This window comes from Protomyctophum bolini (assembly GCF_963924005.1).
Source record: "Protomyctophum bolini genome assembly, chromosome: 10".
Classification (NCBI taxonomy): domain Eukaryota; kingdom Metazoa; phylum Chordata; class Actinopteri; order Myctophiformes; family Myctophidae; genus Protomyctophum; species Protomyctophum bolini.
The window spans coordinates 45704982-45712481 of NC_137871.1; the positions used below are offsets into that span (position 1 = coordinate 45704982).

General features: G+C 42.9%; 1 protein-coding gene across 1 annotated transcript in view; it reads right to left on the reverse strand.

Moving 5' to 3' along the window:
- stard15 (StAR-related lipid transfer (START) domain containing 15) overlaps window positions 1-7500 on the reverse strand; it is a gene marked incomplete at both ends in the record, with an annotated part of 17379 nt that overhangs the window by 8621 nt on the left and 1258 nt on the right.

The following is a 7500-nucleotide window of genomic DNA, read 5'->3' on the forward strand; positions in this document are numbered from 1 at the left end:
GGGGGACAAGGGGAGACCAACCTAGTCCCCATATATGGGGGACAAGGGGAGAGCAACGGACTTGAACTCATGCTTCCTTCATGCCTGAGTGTCCAAGTTGCTCCTTTACAACCTGACAGGGGGGAGTTTCCCTTCATGGTTGGACACTAAACTACTGCTATAAGTCATTAGAACACTAAACTACTGCTATAAGTCATTAGAACACTAAACTACTGCTATAAGTCATTAGAACACTAAACTACTGCTATAAGTCATTGTAGAATGCCCCCCCCCCCCTCCTCCTCTTAGCTGCAGTGGAATGTTAAATTATTCAGACAGCAGAGATGGCTCAGAGCTTCACGCACGCACGCACGCACGCACGCACGCACGCACACACACACACACACACACACACACACACACACACACACACACACACACACACACACACACACACACACACACACACACACACACACACACACACACACACACACACACACACACACACACACACACACACACACAAACACACACACACGGCAGAGGAGAAGTCATAACAGAACCATCTAAACACTACAGCATGCAGAGGAGAAGTCATAACAGAACCATCTAAACACTACAGCATGCAGAGGAGAAGTCATAACAGAACCATCTAAACACTACAGCATGCAGAGGAGAAGTCATAACAGAACCATCTAAACACTACAGCATGCAGAGGAGAAGTCATAACAGAACCATCTAAACACTACAGCATGCAGAGGAGAAGTCATAACAGAACCATCTAAACACTACAGCATGCAGAGGAGAAGTCATAACAGAACCATCTAAACACTACAGCATGCAGAGGAGAAGTCATAACAGAACCATCTAAACACTACAGCATGCAGAGGAGAAGTCATAACAGAACCATCTAAACACTACAGCATGCAGAGGAGTCATAGGGCAGATATGACAGTCATAGGGAAGATATGACAGTCATAGGGCAGATATGACAGTCATAGGGCAGATATGACAGTCATAGGGCAGATATGACAGTCATAGGGAAGATATGACAGTCATAGGGAAGATATGACAGTCATAGGGAAGATATGACAGTTTGAAAACTCTAATGAGTGAGGCCAAAATGTATAGGGTTGAAAAATCTAAATTTTAATCACCAAAGTAACTTATAGTAACTAAAGTTTTCAAATACTTTTGTAGTGGAGTAAAAGTACACATTTTGGCTCCGAGGTTTAGTGGAGTAGAAGTAAAAGTATTGGAAAGTGGAAATACTCGGGTAAAGTACAAATACCTCAACAAAGTAAAAGTACTTAGTTTACCTTCCACCACCGTTTAACACCTGTAATTAATTGATGTGTTCAGAACGATGCCTCAGTGAACACCAACACAACAGCCATATAAGGACGTGTCACAGACTCACAGTGTCCTCTGGACTCGTATGACACGCTGCCATGACGTGACACATGAGATCATGTGCTTCAGCTTTAAAACTACTTCATTTTCATTCCGGGGACTTATTTTGTCATTATTTCCAACTGTAGCAGCAGGAAAAAAACGAAATTACGTTTTTCTCCTAGTTAAAAAAGACAACACAGGCTCATACAATAATAAATATATCAGTACAAGACAATACTATGAGTATAATTAAGTCCTAAAAACTAACAGGAATCCATAAAAAAAGATAAATAGAATAAAACCATTTAAAAACTGAACAGGTCTTGAGAGAATAAGGTATTTCCTGAGAAACAGGGAGAGACAGTTTGATAAGGTTTGGCTGCCCCCTTGTCCATTACCTGAGTAGAAACGATTAATAGACAGGATGCCATTGATATGGTTGACTGTACGCCATTTTCTATTCAGATGTTTTCCATGAGCTTTCTATCATCTTATTATACAGTATGCAGTGTCACTGAGCAGTATGGGTGGGAGGGTTAAGGGATTTCTTTATCTTTTTTGTCTTTATTTTCTTTTTCTTTCATTTTGTTTCATAAAAAAAGTATTTCATATCATGATGTTTGTAATAATTTATAATCTGTTCAATAAAAACATATTTGACAAAAACAAAAAAACGGAACAGGTCCCTAAAAGAGACTCGTTCTACAGTTGATACTGTTTACTTTGGTTGAAAACATGTTAAACAAAATGTGGTTAAAAAGCAACAGACACAATAAATACACAGATACATAAAATAAATCTAGTCGGTATAGGCTGAGTATGCACTGGACAAAATGTGTGTGACACCATATGTCAATAAACTAGAAATACGAGGAAATGTTAAGAGGGAGAACAGTAACCTCCCGAAAAAGTCTATTGACAAGCTACAACTTGTGCAAAATGCAGCAGCGAGAGTCTTAACTAAAACAAAGATGCAGGACCATATCACCCCAGTTTTGGCCTCCTTGCACGTCTGGCTCCCGGTTGCTTTTAGAATAGATTTTAAAATTATTTTACTTGTGTACAAAGCATTGAATGGCCTCGCCCCCGCCTATCTTCGGGACTGCCTGCCCAGGTATTGTCCCAAATCGCCACTGCTGGCCTGCTTGAAAAGCCAAAACAAATGGCTTTGAAAAAATACGGCGAAGCAGCATTTTCCTTCCACGGGCCGACGGTTTGGAATAAACTTCCAATCCACCTTAGACCGGCACCCTCCCTAGATGTTTTTAAAACTCAGCTTAAGATCCACTTTTTTATTTTAGCATTTGGCTGAATCCTTTGATTTTAATCTCACTGTTTTTTATCTATTTCTTTGTTTTTATATGCATTTTTTATTGATTATGCCTTGATTGTTATGTTGTTTGATATTTGTTATACTTTGTTGTCTTGTAAAGCACTTTGCGCTGCACTCGTGTCATGAAAGGTGCTCTATTAATAAAGTTTATTATTATTATTATTATATTAACCAACAATGACCGGTCAGACTACGGTCATTAGTATTATTGCATCACCTGGGTGGGTCAGTCGTGTAACTTTCCCGACGTTAAGCTGTGTGTGTGTTCAACAACACAGCCATGACGTTAAGCTGTGTGTGTGTTCAACAACACAGCCATGACGTTAAGCTGTGTGTGTGTGTGTGTGTGTGTTCAACGACACAGCCATGACGTTAAGCTGTGTGTGTGTTCAACAACACAGCCATGACGTTAAGCTGTGTGTGTGTGTTCAACAACACAGCCATGACGTTAAGCTGTGTGTGTGTGTGTGTGTTCAACAACACAGCCATGACGTTAAGCTGTGTGTGTGTTCAACAACACAGCCATGACGTTAAGCTGTGTGTGTGTGTGTGTGTTCAACGACACAGCCATGACGTTAAGCTGTGTGTGTGTTCAACAACACAGCCATGACGTTAAGCTGTGTGTGTGTGTTCAACAACACAGCCATGACGTTAAGCTGTGTGTGTGTTCAACAACACAGCCATGACGTTAAGCTGTGTGTGTGTGTTCAACAACACAGCCATGACGTTAAGCTGTGTGTGTGTTCAACAACACAGCCATGACGTTAAGCTGTGTGTGTGTGTTCAACAACACAGCCATGACGTTAAGCTGTGTGTGTGTTCAACAACACAGCCATGACGTTAAGCTGTGTGTGTGTGTTCAACAACACAGCCATGACGTTAAGCTGTGTGTGTGTTCAACAACACAGCCATGACGTTAAGCTGTGTGTGTGTTCAACAACACAGCCATGACGTTAAGCTGTGTGTGTGTTCAACAACACAGCCATGTGGTACTGTGTCTCTACTCTCTACAGTAAGGTACAGTGTCTCTAAGGTAAGGTACAGTGTCTCTACAGTAAGGTACAGTAAGGTACAGTGTCTCTACAGTGAGGTACAGTGTCTCTACAGTAAGGTACAGTGTCTCTACAGTAAGGTACAGTGTCTCTACAGTAAGGTACAGTAAGGTACAGTGTCTCTACAGTGAGGTACAGTGTCTCTACAGTAAGGTACAGTGTCTCTACAGTAAGGTACAGTGTCTCTACAGTAAGGTACAGTAAGGTACAGTGTCTCTACAGTGAGGTACAGTAAGGTACAGTGTCTCTACAGTGAGGTACAGTAAGGTACAGTGTCTCTACAGTGAGGTACAGTGTCTCTACAGTAAGGTACAGTAAGGTACAGTGTCTCTACAGTGAGGTACAGTAAGGTACAGTGTCTCTACAGTGAGGTACAGTAAGGTACAGTGTCTCTACAGTAAGGTACAGTGTCTCTACAGTAAGGTACAGTGTCTCTACAGTAAGGTACAGTGTCTCTACAGTAAGGTACAGTGTCTCTACAGTAAGGTACAGTGTCTCTACAGTAAGGTACAGTAAGGTACAGTGTCTCTAAGGTAAGGTACAGTAAGGTACAGTGTCTCTACAGTGAGGTACAGTGTCTCTACAGTAAGGTACAGTGTCTCTACAGTAAGGTACAGTGTCTCTACAGTAAGGTACAGTGTCTCTACAGTAAGGTACAGTAAGGTACAGTGTCTCTACAGTAAGGTACAGTGTCTCTACAGTAAGGTACAGTGTCTCTACAGTAAGGTACAATAAGGTACAGTGTCTCTACAGTAAGGTACAGTAAGGTACAGTGTCTCTACAGTAAGGTACAGTAAGGTACAGTGTCTCTACAGTAAGGTGCAGTGTCTCTACAGTAAGGTACAGTGTCTCTACAGTAAGGTACAGTAAGGTACAGTGTCTCTACAGTAAGGTACAGTAAGGTACAGTGTCTCTACAGTAAGGTACAGTGTCTCTACAGTAAGGTACAGTGTCTCTACAGTAAGGTACAGTAAGGTACAGTGTCTCTACAGTAAGGTACAGTAAGGTACAGTGTCTCTACAGTAAGGTACAGTGTCTCTACAGTAAGGTACAGTAAGGTACAGTGTCTCTACAGTGAGGTACAGTAAGGTACAGTGTCTCTACAGTAAGGTACAGTAAGGTACAGTGTCTCTACAGTAAGGTACAGTAAGGTACAGTGTCTCTACAGTAAGGTACAGTAAGGTACAGTGTCTCTACAGTAAGGTACAGTAAGGTACAGTGTCTCTACAGTAAGGTACAGTGTCTCTACAGTAAGGTACAGTGTCTCTACAGTAAGGTACAGTGTCTCTACAGTAAGGTACAGTAAGGTACAGTGTCTCTACAGTAAGGTACAGTAAGGTACAGTGTCTCTACAGTAAGGTACAGTAAGGTACAGTGTCTCTACAGTAAGGTACAGTGTCTCTACAGTAAGGTACAGTGTCTCTACAGTAAGGTACAGGGTACAGTGTCTCTACAGTAAGGTGCAGTGTCTCTAAGGTAAGGTACAGTGTCTCTGCAGTAAGGTACAGTAAGGTACAGTGTCTCTACAGTAAGGTGCAGTGTCTCTAAGGTAAGGTACAGTAAGGTACAGTGTCTCTACAGTAAGGTACAGGTACAGTGTCTCTACAGTAAGGTACAGTGTCTCCTACAGTGAGGTACAGTGTCTCTACAGTAAGGTACAGTGTCTCTACAGTAAGGTACAGTGTCTCTACAGTAAGGTACAGTAAGGTACAGTGTCTCTACAGTAAGGTACAGTAAGGTACAGTGTCTCTACAGTAAGGTACAGTAAGGTACAGTGTCTCTACAGTAAGGTACAGTAAGGTACAGTGTCTCTACAGTAAGGTACAGTGTCTCTACAGTAAGGTACAGTAAGGTACAGTGTCTCTACAGTAAGGTACAGTGTCTCTACAGTAAGGTACAGTGTCTCTACAGTAAGGTACAGTGTCTCTACAGTAAGGTACAGTGTCTCTACAGTAAGGTACAGTAAGGTACAGTGTCTCTACAGTAAGGTACAGTAAGGTACAGTGTCTCTACAGTAAGGTACAGTGTCTCTACAGTAAGGTACAGTAAGGTGCAGTGTCTCTACAGTAAGGTACAGTGTCTCTACAGTAAGGTACAGTGTCTCTACAGTAAGGTACAGTGTACAGTGTCTCTACAGTAGGTACAGTGTCTCTAAGTAGGTACAGTGTCTCTAAGGTAAGGTACAGTGTCTCTACAGTAAGGTACAGTGTACAGTGTCTCTACAGTAAGGTACAGTGTCTCTACAGTAAGGTACAGTGTCTCTACAGTAAGGTACAGTAAGTACAGTGTCTCTACAGTAAGGTACAGTAAGGTACAGTGTCTCTACAGTAAGGTACAGTAAGGTACAGTGTCTCTACAGTAAGGTACAGTAAGGTACAGTGTCTCTACAGTAAGGTACAGTAAGGTACAGTGTCTCTACAGTAAGGTACAGTGTCTCTACAGTAAGGTACAGTAAGGTACAGTGTCTCTACAGTAAGGTACAGTAAGGTACAGTGTCTCTACAGTAAGGTACAGTGTCTCTACAGTAAGGTACAGTGTCTCTACAGTAAGGTGCAGTGTCTCTACAGTAAGGTACAGTAAGGTACAGTGTCTCTACAGTAAGGTACAGTGTCTCTACAGTAAGGTACAGTGAGGTAAATATGGCAGCGTTCAGACTCGCTGTCTCTCAGGTTTCCGCCTCCTCAGCATTACCTCATGTTTTCCACTGTAAATGTTTTAGCATGCTGATGGTCTGTCTGTCTGTCTGTCTGTCTGTCTGTCTGTCTGTCTGCCTGCCTGCCTGCCTGCCTGTCTTCCTGTCTGCCTGCCTGCCTGCCTGCATGCCTGCCTGTCTGCCTGTCTGTCTGCCTGCCTGCCTGCCTGCCTGCTACAGCACAGCACAGCACAGCACAGTCCTACTGCTAACATTTTCACCAGTTAACTTGCTTACCGGTCAAAACCAAACGCCAGAAACATATTACAACATAATGTTGTATGACATCTCATAACCATAACATCACACCTGCTCTACAGCCTCACATGAAATATCATATTCACATTTTATCATACAGGATTTACTGAATCTGTATTTTCAGTGGTCATTACTGCCACGTCAGGCTTTCTTTTTTTGACATTTTTATCCCAACCATTTTTCACCCCTGTGTCAATCATCTAATGTGATCCTGGGCTCTACACACCCTCCACCAACCTAGTCCCCATATATGGGGGACAAGGGGAGACCAACCTAGTCCCCATATATGGGGGACAAGGGGAGAGCAACGGACTTGAACTCATGCTTCCTTCATGCCCAAGTGTCTCCTTTACACCTGACAGGGGGGAGTTTCCCTGGTTGGACGTAGCGCGTGGAAGGAACACGTTATTCCAACCAGTTCCTTTCCCCTCCATCAGGCGCCCCGGCTGGCCATGGGGAGGCAGTTTAGAGACCAGGATTACTGCATGTTACCCTAGGGTACCTACCCTAGGGGACACGGGGAGAACATGTGAGGGCATCTACCCTAGGGGACACGGGGAGAACAAACTCCCCGCAGAAGCACGTCAGGCTTTCTGCTAAACACACTTTATGCTTCTATTTTTACTACAACATCAGTCCAAAGTCTAGCGATGAGACATTTTGGCCGATATGGAGATCCGATATATTTAATTGCTGTCATGGCCGATCAACCGATATTACCGATGCCGATATGATGTCATTCCGTTAAAAGAATACATGCAACAACAGGGTGACTTGCACTGCAGGCT